The sequence below is a fragment of the Pinus tabuliformis genome, chromosome Q (assembly GCF_031772625.1).
Source record: "Pinus tabuliformis cultivar Carrire ecotype Pingquan chromosome Q, CPIR1, whole genome shotgun sequence".
In the NCBI taxonomy this organism is placed as follows: Eukaryota; Viridiplantae; Streptophyta; class Pinopsida; order Pinales; family Pinaceae; genus Pinus; species Pinus tabuliformis.
This window is the reverse complement of record NC_142296.1, coordinates 1,112,122,579-1,112,137,731: the sequence shown is the minus strand read 5'-3', so window position 1 is coordinate 1,112,137,731 and position 15,153 is coordinate 1,112,122,579.

The window sequence follows — 15,153 nt, the reverse complement described above, 5'->3', positions numbered from 1 at the left end:
ATGCTCTAGAAATGACCACAAGTAACTTTTTTGAAATGAAACTTGCGCCTTTTGACCTTTACAGGAGTACGCACCCACCCCTTTACAGACAGAGCGTACAAGTACGCAGGTATTGTGAACTTGGGGTGCGTACACGCAGGTAAGGCTAAGAGAAACTGCGTAACCAGAGTTAATTGACTTTTTAAGGACTTTCTCTCTTTCTTGGAGTTTGACATGAGGAGCAGAGGTATGAGACTTGCCAAGGAGGATAGTATGACAGTTGATGAGGCCATACTAACTGTAGATATTCATGGTGACAAATTTTAGTGTAACACTCCCCTACTCACTATTTAGTTGCAATTCTCCTCCATTTGTGGGCCTCTATCTTTGCCTTTTCTATTTCCAACATGACATGGGGTAAGAGATGTGCTGGTAGCAATCTTCCTGTTGTGGATGGTCCAACAACCTTTATAGTTTCTTGTTGTACCCCTTGTTCTTATTCATGGGGTAATTCTCCCTTTTTTTGTAGCTTTGTTTGTTCTACAAGGTGTTTTCCAAGTTTTGGTTGGTACTTAGGGATTAGGTTTCCTCTACATGGACTAAAATTGAGGAATATTCCTTCTGTTTGGAAGTTGTTTTGGATCTAGACATCAACCTCCTTAAGAGTTGAGGTTCAAACTTGATTACTTGCCTTCTTTGCTTGGGTTTAGGGGATGTCCCCATCTTAACCAGTGTGGATGCAATAATTTTTTTCTTGTTGCCTCCAATTTAGTATTCTTCTTCTTTATCTACTTGGAGGATCCAAGGCTGGTGGGTGTTTTTTTCTTTTCCCTTCATTATGATTGCAAGACTTGGCTCCTTTAAGGTTTCTTGGGTCTCCAAGAAGACCATTTATCCATATATACAAACCCATCCCATGGGAAGCAACATTCTAGACTATTTGGAGCATCACAAAAAATCAATTTAATAACCCATGATGTGCCAAAGAGTCATGCTTCCCCCTTTAACCATACTAATCATCTCTTTTGGCATCTGTAATAGGACATAACTAATGCCTAGATTTTGTGATGGTTGGAGGTGGGATATGTGTTTGAGTTGATATAGTAATTTGAACTAGTATGCATACAGTACTCAAGGTCTCCCATCATAGGAAATGTATTTAAGTATGTGATATTCCCCGTCATTGCACAAAGTTGGAAAACTCTCCCTATGTTGCTCCATTTGTCCTCTATAAATTCATCATTCTCAAAGAAAAAAAAACTTTTTTGGCAAGAGTGATGTATTTCCTCTCTTCCTTTTCCCATGTTTATATTTAAGGAATCCCTATGATTCTATTGATTGTTGCCTTATTGACAAAAATATCCAATCCCCTTATTGTAGTCACATATTCTTGCCCTCCATAGTTTCAAAAATTTGAAGAAAATTTGAGGGTAATATTGTCAACATAGCCTCTTAATTTTTCAAAATTCCCCATCAATTGGCTTCTCTAAAAAATGTTTACAACCCCAAAATTTTGGTAAATCCTGGCAAGGTCTAGAGGTTATCTTATGTTAAACCCTGCCTCCATTCTGTAGAATCACACAAAGAAAGCCTACATTTTTAGAAAAGTGCATTTTTTGTTATTTTATCCTTGATTTCTTATTGTCTTATAGAATTCAATCTAGTAAGTTTTACTTTTGTCTATTTAAATACTTATAAGAAGGGCTTTGAATTTTGAACAACTAGTTTATGAATTCTAGTAGAAACTATAAGATAAGAATTAGAAGGAGCCTTAGAAGAGGGAAAGCAAAACCAAGATGTCCCCCCAACATTATGGTTTTTCTTTGTTGATATTTTTAAGATGCCCATCTATAGTTTCTTATAGACCACTTGTGGTCCTGTAGTTAATCATGGTAGCCCATCCTATAGAGAGAGTTGTGATTTTGTGGGAAATCTTCGATGACGAATGAAATCACATGTAGGAGTGGTCAAATGATAATGATGGTGGAAAGTTAGATTGGATCAATATGTAGCTTATAAATATAACTTTTAGTCATATAATTCCTTCATCTGTCATTTATATTCACTTAATTAATTCTTTACTTAAATCTCACTTTCCTTCATTTTACAACATTTATTAGTGATGTCATGTCATGTCACCTTTTATATGATTGTTATTGATCTCGTGGCTCTTCTCACAACACTATGGTCTTAATACTGTTTATGAATGAAGGACCATATTGTGTCCTTCTCTCCCCTTTTACATGTGGGAGTTGAGATGAAATTTACTTAAGTTTGTTTGTTGAGTTGTTTCCTTTTAGAAATATTTGTATGATTACATTTTTCACATGTACTTTTGACCCAAATACAAACCAAGTGAAATTGCACAAAAATATGAATAGGAAGGGGATGAATCAAAATTCAATCATATATGGGGATGTTAGATGAGTGAATGGTGTTGTTGTTGTTGCTGCTTCATAGTGTTGCATTATTGGTTTACTGAAATTGTTGCATGACTATATGTAGGAATTCCTATAGGAGTACCAAGAATCCATTAGAAATTGAGGTCTTCAAAATTTTCTTCTTAGTAAGTGTGAATAATTCCTCAGACTTTTTCTATTTAAAATTTTGAGGATTGAGTGCAAAAAATTTAATAACTTGTAGATTTTCCTCAATCATATAGCCTTCCTGTAGGAGTATAAGAATTTTGTATATTTCCTTGAAGGTGGACATTCAAGTGGAGGAAAATTTGGTTGAATGGATAAGGATTGATAAAAAGTGGTAAAAGATGAATAAGGATATATGGAGTGGAAGTAAGATAAAATCAAATGAAATGGAAATGAATACTCGTTGATGATAAATTAGTTGCGGTAGCATGTGGAATGGAATGTATTTGCTTCAAGGTTTGTAGATAAGTTTTTGATAACCTTGCAATGAATATTTTTTTTGCAACTTTCCTTTGGAACTTTGTACTAAGTATTGATGTGATCGATGCCCCTCTATTACATATATGTCATCTAAATATGCATTCAATAACAAAAAGTAGGGGGACAAAAAAACAAAAACATATGGAAATTTTCTCTTTGTACTCCTTTTTCTTTCTTTTTTTCCTTTTTTTTCATAGGGAAACGGTGCCATCATTGTTTTTCACCATTTCTCTACTCTACCATGCTTGTAAAGGTTTTCCTGGAATAAATTTTTTTATTTGCAAACTTAAAGCTTCCCCAAAATTATTTTTCGATGAAAAATTTTCCCTAGGCACCTGAAATGTGGTTTTCACCTAGGCATTTATTTATTTTTGTGATTTCCTCATGGTTTGGGTGGATTGAGAACATTTGTTCCAAATATTATTTCCTGATTGTCTGTGTGAAATCTTCTTTTGTCAAGGGCTTCCTATATATCTTATAACTAAATCCATTTACCAAGAGAGGAATTTCCTCCTCATCAATTGCTCTAATTCCGATAGAGCCGATATCATAACACTTCTTCACAATGTATGGTACCAACCACCTAATCATGAAATTTTGCTTGAAGTCCATAAAATTAGAGTCACAGAGTAAGGCCCAATATGTTTTGTTGAAGTCTCTTGTCTTTATGAACTTACCATGCCATACTTTTCTCTACATTTGGACCATTTTAGTGTTGAAAAGGGCTTGCATCCTTTGCTCATCTAATGCATTCAATTACTGTCTTCTCTCTTCTTGGGCATCTGTGAGATCCATATTTAGCTATGATGCTATCCTTAAGGTTGAAAATTTAAATTCAATGGGTAGCATAGCTTTCTTTCCATATACCAACTCACAAAGAGTGAATCATGTTGTTGTCTTCCACGTTGTATTATATGCCCACATTGCTTCTATGAGTTAGTTAACCCATTATTTATTTCTCATGTTGATTACTTTGGTGTTGATGTTCTCTAACTCTCTATTTTTCACTTCAACCTAGCCAATAGCCTAGGGTTAGTATGGAGTGGATTTTCTATGGTGAATATGACTGCTCCATAATTATTTCAATGAGGTAAGAAGTGAGCAAAGCACCCTCATTTATAACTCTCTCTTGGAAACCCAAAATTATATATATAAACAAATCTCTTAAAAATTCTTCCACCTTATGTTCTATGGATATCTTGACTGCTTTTTCTTCAACCCACTTGGTTAGGTAATTAGTGCACATAATGATGTACTTATTTTTCCCGATGAGGATAAATGGATCATATAAATTCCATACCCCATTTTTTAAACGATTCCAATGATACTTCTATTTTCAATGGAATCTCATTCCTTTCGGTGGGCTTCCCCATCCTCTAACATTCATCACAATGGGAGATGTACAAGTGAGCGTATTTATGGAGGGTGTTATGCAACCAACTCACATAATAGAAGAAAATATAGAGAAACGACTTCAAAATCAACCTCTTCGAGGGGGAAACCTCCTTTACATTACACAAATGAACAATTCTTGGATGATAAAAATGAAAATACCTCCTTTCTATATATAGGAGTCTAAGGTGTCTCAATATAGTCAAAGCTGACATAACAATAATAATGTAAGGGCACAACAATAACAATAGTGGGCTTCTATGGGGCACAACAATAATAATATGGGGACAACATGGGCACAACAATAACAATAAGGGGCTACACTGACAATAGTAATAAGGGAATACACTAGTATTATAGGGACCTAACATGCCCCTCTCCTTCAGAAAAGTGTTGTCCTCAACGCTTGAGTAGTTATGGATGCTTCTGTATAAAAATCTCATCCTCCCATGTGGAATATTTAGCGGGTAAGTTCTTCCACTTGATGAGATAATCTGAAATTGATCGATTTTGTAGCTGTCGAGTTCTTGTTTCTGTGACTGCTTCAGGTTCCAATATGATTTTTCCTTCTTCGTCAAGTTCTGGCAATATTGTTTGAACTGGGAGCTTGTCACGTATAGCCTTCCTTAAGCATGAAACATGGAAAAATGGGTGCACTCGGGAAGCTGTAGAAAGCTCCATTTTGTATGCCATAGTATCAATCTTTTGCAACACATTGTATGGACCATAATAATTTAGTGATAACTTATTATCCTTCTTAGCTTGCTTGAGGGACATTTGTTCGTATGGTTGTAGTCGTAGAAATACCTAGTCACCTACATCAAAACTTCTTTCGCTGCGATGTTGATCTACGTGTTGTTTCATTCTATTATGTGCCAAAGTGAGGTTATCCTTTAAGAGTTGGAGAACTTGTTATTGATGCTCGATGTGATCTTCCACTGCTTGAACCTTAGAATTTTATCTTAAATATGATGTGATGGACAGTGGATGATATCCATAAAATGCCATAAATGGCGTCATTTTTTCTGTAGTATGGAAGGAAGTGTTATACCACCATTCAGCCAGAGGCAACCATTTGACCCATTGTGCCTGTTTATCAGATACAAAGAAACAAAGATATCTTTCCTAAATTTGTTTACTATCTCAGTTTTCCCATCAAATTGAGGATGATAAGATGAGCTATGAGCTAACTGAGTACCCAGACAAGAAAATAATTTCGTCCAAAAATTTCAAGTCAAAATGTGATCTTTGTCGCTTACAATAATATTTGGGTTTCCATGTAGCTTTTGAATTGTTTCCATAAATGTAGTAGCAACTGTACTGGCTTTAAAGGGATGAGATAATGCACAAAAGTGTGCATACTTGGTAAGTCTATCAACTACCACCATGATGACAGTCTTTCCTTCGGACTTGGGTAAAACTATGATAAAATCCATTGAAACCTCCTCCCAACGTTGACTTGGAATGGATAAAGGTTGTAATAGCCCCGGGGTCTTAATTGTTTCAACTTTATTTTGTTGGCAAACCAGACATTCCGCCACAAACTTTTGAATATCATATTTAAAGCCATCCCAAAAAAATTCCTTCTTAACCCTGTGGTAAGATTTTAAAAATCCTGAGTGCCCTCATAAGGAAGAAGTGTGTAATTCCATAAGAATCTTTTGTTTGAGTTGGGAATCCGTACAGAGGTATAAGAAATATTTGTACCTGTTGTGGCTAGAAACAACCCCCCTTCTTATTTAATTTTATCACTAATACTAAATAAGTGGGGACCCTTATTCAAAAAATTAAAAATCGATTAATGCTTGTATTTCCTTTTTCAATAAAACTTACTATCATAAACTTAGGAGAATACCCTCAAAAATCTAAAAAGGCTTAAGTTTTATGATAAGTTAGAATAAAATCACTCTTTAAAACACGCCACATCGCAAAAAGGGTAATGGATACCTTCCCACATGCGGAATTCTAAAAATGCAAAATTGTGATGCGAAATCACGCATTGAAAAACCCTCATCGCATCACATGCCTTAAACATCACCTACGCTGAAGTGCCTTAAAATTCTGATATGCGATGATGCATCTCATGAATCGCATTTCGCAGAAAACACATTGAAGAATGCTTGCCACACGTAAAGGAACTGCGATTTGCGATATTGCGATACTGCGAAGCGAATCGTAAAATTGCCTTATCGCAGATCTATACGGCCCGTTGTTCGAGAAAGATTTTTCCCTAAACTGAGGCCCGATTATGCGCGTTAATGTTAATCAATGAGTTAGTTGGGGATCATTAATAAAATATGGTTTTGATCTTATCAAGGAGCCAGTTCACGTAAGGTGATATATTTTATATGTTTTTTGCATTTAAAGCTTTCCTGTCACCTTTTCTTATCATCGTTCTCACCTCATTTGTAAACCACAGGATCGAAGATCTGAGAAGTATACATAGCAGAGTTCAAGATATTATGGGAAAGAAGGGTAAAGCTCCCAGTTCTGAAGATAAAGAGATGACTCCCTTGTACACAGACACCACCTGTAACAAAGACGCTGGTATTACTACTTGGGAAGGCATGTATAATTTACTTGAGGAAGAAGATCCCAAGGTAATGGAGGTTACGGCCACTGCAGGCCCACATAGGTCTTCTGAGGCATCTATTATAGATCTAGCATGTTCATTCTTGCACAGGATAGCAGCGAGGCCCAAAATTCTCTTGTATACGAACATGGTTAAGTGGATACTAGATAGTGCTGATATCATGTATAGAGAATTCAAAGCTCAGAACCAAGAACGTATAAGTCGTTCTTTCCACAAAATTTAAGCTTTATATCCTCTAACAAAAAGCGCACAAGAGGTGAAAATCGCACCAGGGAAGCCCAGATCAAGAAACGGAGGTAGTTTCTGATGCGCGATTAGCGCCAGGCAAAACCCCTCGAGATGGGAAGCCTCAAATTGCTCAGTCGCCTGTAAGCACAAAAATTTGTAGGAAAAAGTGCTAAAGATGGAAAGTAAAACCGGAACTCAAAACCAGTGATATTTATCAGGTATATCATCAAGTGGTATGTAAATATCTACCAAATGTGTAGCATATACAAACAAGCTGGAGAGAGAAGGCTCAAGAAAAGGCAGAATCAATCCAAAGGTTAACCAAGTTGAATTGGGATTCTTACTGGGCGAACTTGGTATAACCACACAACCAGTGCATGACTCTCAAATGTGCCATCAATTTTGCCGACAAGATGGTGCCAGCTCTTACCGATTTCGTTTTCGCAGGACAGCTAAAATCGGAAGTCGTCCAGCCAACTCTCCTCAAGCAAATGCTAAACGCTTGTGGCTTCAAGGAACAGATACATAAATAGTTAGTTAGTAGTTTTAGTTTTAATTTTTCTTTAGTTTTGCCTGATATGAGGATGTTCATTTAAACCGCATCCTACATTTTTTTAATAAATTATTTTAAGAATTAGTTAGTAGCATTTAAACCCTTCTCATGCATTTAGAGAAGGGTCCATAAATTTATCAAAAACTTGTCCTCAGAACATGCACTTTTGCACCCTCCGAGGAGGTTTTGATGAATGAATGGAATAGGATTTATTGATATTTGCATTTAATATCTACTACTGATGTTGCACTTTTATACTCTTAGTGGATGTTGGATTGAGAAGAGATAGATCATTATTGCTGGAGCTCATGAGTAGAACTAGTTATAAATGGTACTTTTATCTCTTAACTGTTTTTGCTTATGTGTTATAGTGATATTCAAATTCAGTTATTTATATATGAATGCTTAAATGCTTGAGTTATCATTTGGCACTTTTGTATGGTGATAGCTATTTATTTATGCTTAGTATATAAGTAGCTTATTATGCGATATGTTTTCATAACTGTTTCGTCTAACTTTTTATATGAAATGGTTTATCTGTATTGAATTCTTTTCTCATAGCAGTTGGATGATCTTTATTACCAACTATTATTTGAAATCATTTTAGATCGCATAATGGAAAGATTACATCCCGAGTTATTTTAGAATTAGATATTTCTGTTTATTAGGATACAATTTCATGATGTTAGATTAGATTTAGAATAAAAAGCATTTTACTTAGGAATCATTAGGAAAGAAATATCAATTCTCAACACACACATACATATATTGGGAAACTGGTCCCATATCCCCAGTCGGACCCATTATACCAAACGGAAAATGAGCTGCTAACCAAGGTCCGGACCGAGTGGGTATCCCCCTTGTTGTAGACCCGATTTTCACGACTTCAACATATTTGGTGTTAGAAGGAGGGCCCCGAACTATGAATGGCAAGTAAGTCTAAATCTAAATACCATTATGAGAGTAAATTGCCCTCACCATCTCCCCCGACTTCTCCATCGCACTTAGAATCTTTAAATCTTGAGCAGGAAGTTGAAAGAACAACAACCACTTCCATAAACCTTGACATTTCAGAGAAATCTACTATTGAATCTCCTGAAGTTGAATCTTTGATTCATAAACTTCAACGATTTTCTATATCACCTCAAAGATCTGATAAATCTCAAGGCAGTATGACTTCACAATATAACCTTGCCCATCCTCTTACCAGAATAAAGAGCGAAAAGTTTGGTATTGAGCCAATTGAGTTACCTCTACCTACAAGGAAGAGAGCAAGGAAATCACCTAAAGGGTCTGATAGTGAGACTCTTTCGTCATCATCATCCATCTCAACCTCTCCACCGCGAAGTAAACCATCCACTCCTCCACTTCAAATCATCGTCCATTAGACCACTAGAACTTCAACATCTCCTTCTCAAACATCTGGAACTGTAATATCCTCATCTTCCCAACCGCAAGGATCATCTTCTGCGCTTTCCTCCGTTAGCAATTCAATGATGGCCCAAATGCCATGGAATAACCCAGGGGCAGTCTTAATGCCTGTGCCCTTGAGTCAAATACCGACCCATCTTGAAAAATGGCTGCCTAAGTTTAATCCTGAAGCAAGCATGCTAGCAGAAGAACACATAAATAATTTTATGTTATCCATAAATCTCAATGTGGTCACTAATGAAGACATTTTCGTTTGGCTTTTCCCTTACACGCTGCAAGGAGCAATTGGATCATGGTATTTCTCATTACCATCCGGGTCTATTACTAGTTGGGAGATCTTCCAAGAATAGTTCTTGACTAAGTTTGGTGATGACAGGTCCACTGCAACATTAATCAATGACTTGTCTAACCTTAGAGTTGAGTCAAAGGAACCTATCAAAGATTTTAACTCGTGTTTTAATAAACTATTGAACAAAATTCCTACTGCTTCTAAACCAAGCGAAGAAGTGTGAAGTGAATGGTACATCTTTGCTTTACCATCAAACATAGCAATCTTCGTGGATAGAGCTAACAAAATAACTTTAGCTGACAATATGAAGGAAGCAATAGTGGTAGAGAAACATATCATAGCTCTAGAAAAGAAAAACGCCGTTGAAGAACGTAAATCTAAAAAGGTTTCTTTCAAAGAAGATCCAAAGAAAAAACAGCCCAAAGACCCATTTGATTTAGAAGGATTGCAAAAAGTTTTGAAAACAATTTCTAACGAAATGGTTGACATAAAGAAACAAGTAGCAGAGACTTCTTATAAAAAGCCTTACAAGCCTTATAGGAGAAATCCTTCGACTGATTCAAAGCCTCCTAACGCTATTACAAATGCTGAATTAGAAGAAGAAGAAGAGGAAATTACTACCAACGTACCTACCGATGAAGAAGAAGTTGTAGAGGTACAAGGTATGTGGGATTTCATCCTCCCCAATGAAGAGGATCAAGAGGCATCGCCAGTTAGTACTCGAAGTAGAAATCAACTCGATCCTCCTCAACCTACTCCTAAGCCAAAGAGCACAAGCTAAACGCCTAAGGATAAAGTCGCAGCCAAGAAAACGAAATCCAAAGCGACTCAAACAAGCCCAGTCCAAACTGATTCACTAACTCCATCTAAAACATTGATTTTTTCGGATGAAATGGAGTATAATATCATAGAAGACATGAAGAAGACTAGGGCTAACATCACTTTTTATGAATTGAGCAAGTTAAAACATCAGAAAAAGCTCCTTTTGAAAGAATTGCAAGCAGTACCAGTTGCACCTCTGCCTGCCGCTGTAATCTCGCAAGCTTCCCATGAGATGGGAAGACCTCCAAATACTGTGATTAACAAAGTTGATCCAAATGACACGCCCTAATTGGAGGAAGGTCAAGATCTCATACTCCCCCAGTTCTTCTTACTTATGAAATTTTCAATAAAAATTTGCATAATTGTTTAGTGGACTTAGGAGCTTCATCCAATATCTTACCTAAATCGATTTGTGAAAAGTTGAACGTTCAACCTCAAAAATCTGTTGTGCGCATAGTGCAGCTGGGTCGGTTGCAAGTTGAAGTGATCGGCGAATTAAATCAGGTTACCATAAGGCTGTCATCTAATCCAAAGTTATGTCAAGTTATCGATATTTTAGTTGCAGACATTCCAGAATTCTATGGCTTAATTCTTAGTATGGATTGGTCAGAAAAGCTTCATGGATACTTTGCAACCAATTGGTCGCACATGTGGCTCCCTTACAATGGTAAGCCAAATCAGATAAAGGTTGAGTGAGAAAGACATCAGAAATACATAGTAACAGAATTGGAAGGAGAAAATGAACTAGTAGCATACAACAATAATATAATTGGCAATTATTCTGTTGATTCTTTCCTAGGAAATTTTAATGCTCACACTTCACCTTACTTAGAACATTTTGTTTTATCTCAAGTAGAAATTTTTTTCTCAAACAGATAGTTCTAAATGTATTAATTTTATAGATAATCCTGTAAATAAATCTTTATTTTGGAAGTTATTTTTCGATAGTTCTAAGTCTAATGAAGGATCAGGAGCAGGATGCGTATTAGTTAACCCAGAAGGAAACAAAACTATGCTAACTTGTAGACTCGAGTTCGATTGCACTAATAACACTGCAGAATAAGAGGCTTTAGTCCAAGGATTATACAAAGCAATTGGATTAGACATCAAATATCTACAAGTCTTCGAAGATTCTGAAATTGTTATCAAACAGGTACAGAATACTATATATTGTCTATCAGGTCATTTAAAGCATTACCAATCTTTAGTACAAGATCTGACTGAACATTTTATAGCATTTAATATTTCATCAATTCCTAGAATCCAGAATCCTGGTGCCGACCTCTTGGCAAACGTAGCTTCCAATCTCATTCCCTCAGAAGACTTTAGCCCCGATAGATTTTCAATCGAATTAATCTTTAGACCCTCGATTCCTGATAACATTACAAATTGGAGAATTTTCAACGATGATCCTGATATTGTAAGCTTCCTCACCTCTGAGGGATCTTATACTAATCAGATAATTGATGAGGACCAACATGACAGACAATTGCAACAAGATAGCACTAATAATGCTATGCAAAAATTAGTAGTCAAATTAGAAGATCTATATGATTTGAAGGATCGATTCAAAAGATCTACCAATTCAAAGCTTCAAAGTTCAACTCTGAACTATGAATTAGTAAATCTAGGAACTGATACCAAACCACAGAATATCAACCTAGGCCTTGGCCTAGCTCATGAAGAAAAACTAGCGTATGTTCGTCTCTTGAAACCATACAAAAGTGTCTTTGCTTGGAACTACGATGAACTTAAGACTTATGACACTTCTATCATCCAACATAATATCCCAATGATAAATGATGAAAAACCTGTCCAACAAAAACTGAGAAAGATCCATCCTAATCTAGAAAACCAGATCAAATCTGAGCTTAATAAGTTATTGAAAGCCAAAATCATTTTTCCCGTATGACATTCTCAATGGGTTTCCAATATGGTTCCCGTTAGAAAAAAGAACGGAGACATTAGAATTTGCATTGAATTTCGAAATCTGAACAAAGCTTGCCAAAAAGATAATTTTCCTTTGCCTCCTATGGAGCAAATATTGCAGGCAGTTGCAGGATCAGAATTAATGTCCTTCTTGGATGGTTTCTCCGGCTATAACCAAGTTTTGGTCCATCCCGATGATCAATTAAAGACCACATTCAGAACCAAATGTGGTACTTATGCCTATCAAAAGATGCCTTTTGGTCTGACCAATGCTGGTGCCACATTCCAAAGGGCCATGGCCATCACATTTAAGGGACTAGTAAACAAATCAGTAGTACTCTACCTGGATGATATAACTGTGTATTCCAAGAAGCGAGGCAATCATCTCAAAGATTTAAAATAGATCTTCCAACGGTGTCAAAGGTATGGAATTTCACTTAACCCAAAAAAGTCCTTTTTTGCATTAAGTGAAGGAAAACTTCTTGGATTCATAGTGTCAAAATCTGGAATCCATATTGATCCTGACAGAATCAAGGAGATTTCGAAACACCTTTGCCTCACAACAAGAAAGCTATGCAACCTTTCCTTGGCCAGATTAACTTTGTAAAGAGATTTGTTCCAGATTTTTCAAGAATGGTATCTCCTTTACAGGAAATGATTAAAAAGAACCCAATCTTCAAATGGGGCCAAGACGAATATGAAGCATTCAATTTAATCAAACAAGTGATTGTTAACGCTCCATCTTTAGCAACTCCCAATTTTTCCGATCCTTTTATTTTATATACATTTGCATCTGATAGATCATATGCTGCGATACTCACTCAAGCAAATCAAGACAAGGCAGAAGCCCCAATTGCTTTTTTCAGTTCAAATCTACAAGGGGTTGAGTTAAATTATTCAGACATAGAGAAACAAGCATTTGCTATTTTCAAAGTGATAAAATATTTCAGACCCTTTTTGCTTAAAACCCATACAAAGAGCATAGTACTGTTTCCAGCGGTAAGAAATCTTTTAGTACAGAAATATGTGGGTGAGAAAAGAGCCAATTGGGTTACCGCATTACAAGAATATGACATTGAGATTAAACCAACAAATATTGTTAAAGGTCAAGGCTTTTGCAAAATGCTAGCTGGAGCATCGCTTATTTCCAAAATACCATCTACAGAGATACAAATGTATGAGGTAAGCCTAAACGATGTTGATTCACTATACGCTGATATCATATTTTATCTAAAGAACAGATATGACCCTTCAAACCTCGATTATACAAAGAAAAGAGCTTTAAGGTTGAAGGCTAAACAATATCAGCTCGTGAACGATGTACTTTTTAGGATGAATTATGATTCTATTCTACTTAGATGTCTTGAGAAATCTGAAGCTGAAAAGGTGTTGCAGGAACTCCACGATGGACCAGCAGGTGGACATTATGTTGGAGATGCTACTGCACATAAAATCCTCCGCGCAGGCTATTACTGGCCCACACTATTCAAAGACGCGCATAGCTACGTAAGGAAATGTCAAGTTTGTCAAACTGCTACTGGGAGACAAAAGAAACCATCATTACCTTTGCAGCCAGTCAACATTGAACAACCTTTTGATCAATGGGGATTGGATATAATAGGTGAGATCGTTCCTCACTCTTCTGAACGACATAGGTATATCCTTACAGCTACAGATTATTTTACTAAATGGGTAGAAGCAGTTCCTCTCAACACAGCTAATGCCGAACACATCATTGATTTTATAGATCAGTTCATAATCACCAGGTTTGGTTTACCTTCTGCTTTAATGTTTGATAATGCATCATATTTTTCTGGCAATGCTATGACTGAATTTTCACTCAAAAGAGGTTTTAATCTTAAATACTCTGCCAATTATTACCCACAGGGGAATGGGTTAGCTGAATCTACGAATAAAAATTTGATCAGGATCATTAAGCGAACCATTGACCAGAATCATAAAAATTGGCACAAGTCTTTAATATATGCTTTATGGGCAGACCGAATAACACAGAAAGCCTCTATTGGCACTTCTCCCTTTAATTTAGTTTATGGGAAAGAAGTGGTTCTTCCAACTCATCTAGCAATTCCCTCTTTGGCCTTAGTTCAATATATTGATGAAATACCGACTTCTTCCTTACAACTAAGGCAGTTACAAATCTTTAAGCTAGAAGAGCAAAGAGAGCAGACTAAAATAACTCACGCTCATCACCAAGCATTAGTAAAAGCTTCTTTTGACTCAAACTTAATGTCTAGAAAAGACTTTCAGATAGGGGATCTAGTTTTAAAATGGGACAAGGCTCATGAGGAAAAGGGCAAACATATGAAGTTTCAACGAATGTCGCTTGGCCCTTTCCAAATCATAGAAATCATAGGCCCATCTACCTTTATGTTACAGGATTTAACAGGAAAAAGAGAATCTTTACCTGTTAACGGGCAGATCCTCAAAAAATACTTTCCATAGGAGATCATTTTTCTATTTTTGTAGATTAGTTTTTCTTTATTTTCATAATAAAACCAGTTGTAAATGGTTACATTTGGAATTCACGAAAAAGACAAGTATTTCTTTTAAATTTTGCTTTTTCGCTTGTATAAATAGAAATAATTTAGAAAGTTGGTCATTATTATTGAAAGATACAGTCAAAGAGCTATAATTCTGAATATGATACTAGTTCCAACCTTGTAAATTTTGATAAAAAACGACCTTTAGTGGGAATTTGATTTATATTAGTCCAATGAAAGGTATCAATAACAAAACAAAGATTCTCTGTAGAAAAGCTCTTTCCAAAAACTCTACCATTGTCGTCCAGAGCTATTCTTAAGGAAACAATGACTTTCTCCCCACCTAAGGAATCACAATTTTCAGGGAATAATCCAATGATACACTTTAAACTTAAAGAATAAGAGGTCTCATCAGGAGCCGACTTATCATGATCATAGATATTATAGTTTGATGACTTTGCCAAAATTGCACACCACAACAGGGCAATGACTCAAGATTTTTGCAATCAAAAGACAAGGGGTCTCATCAC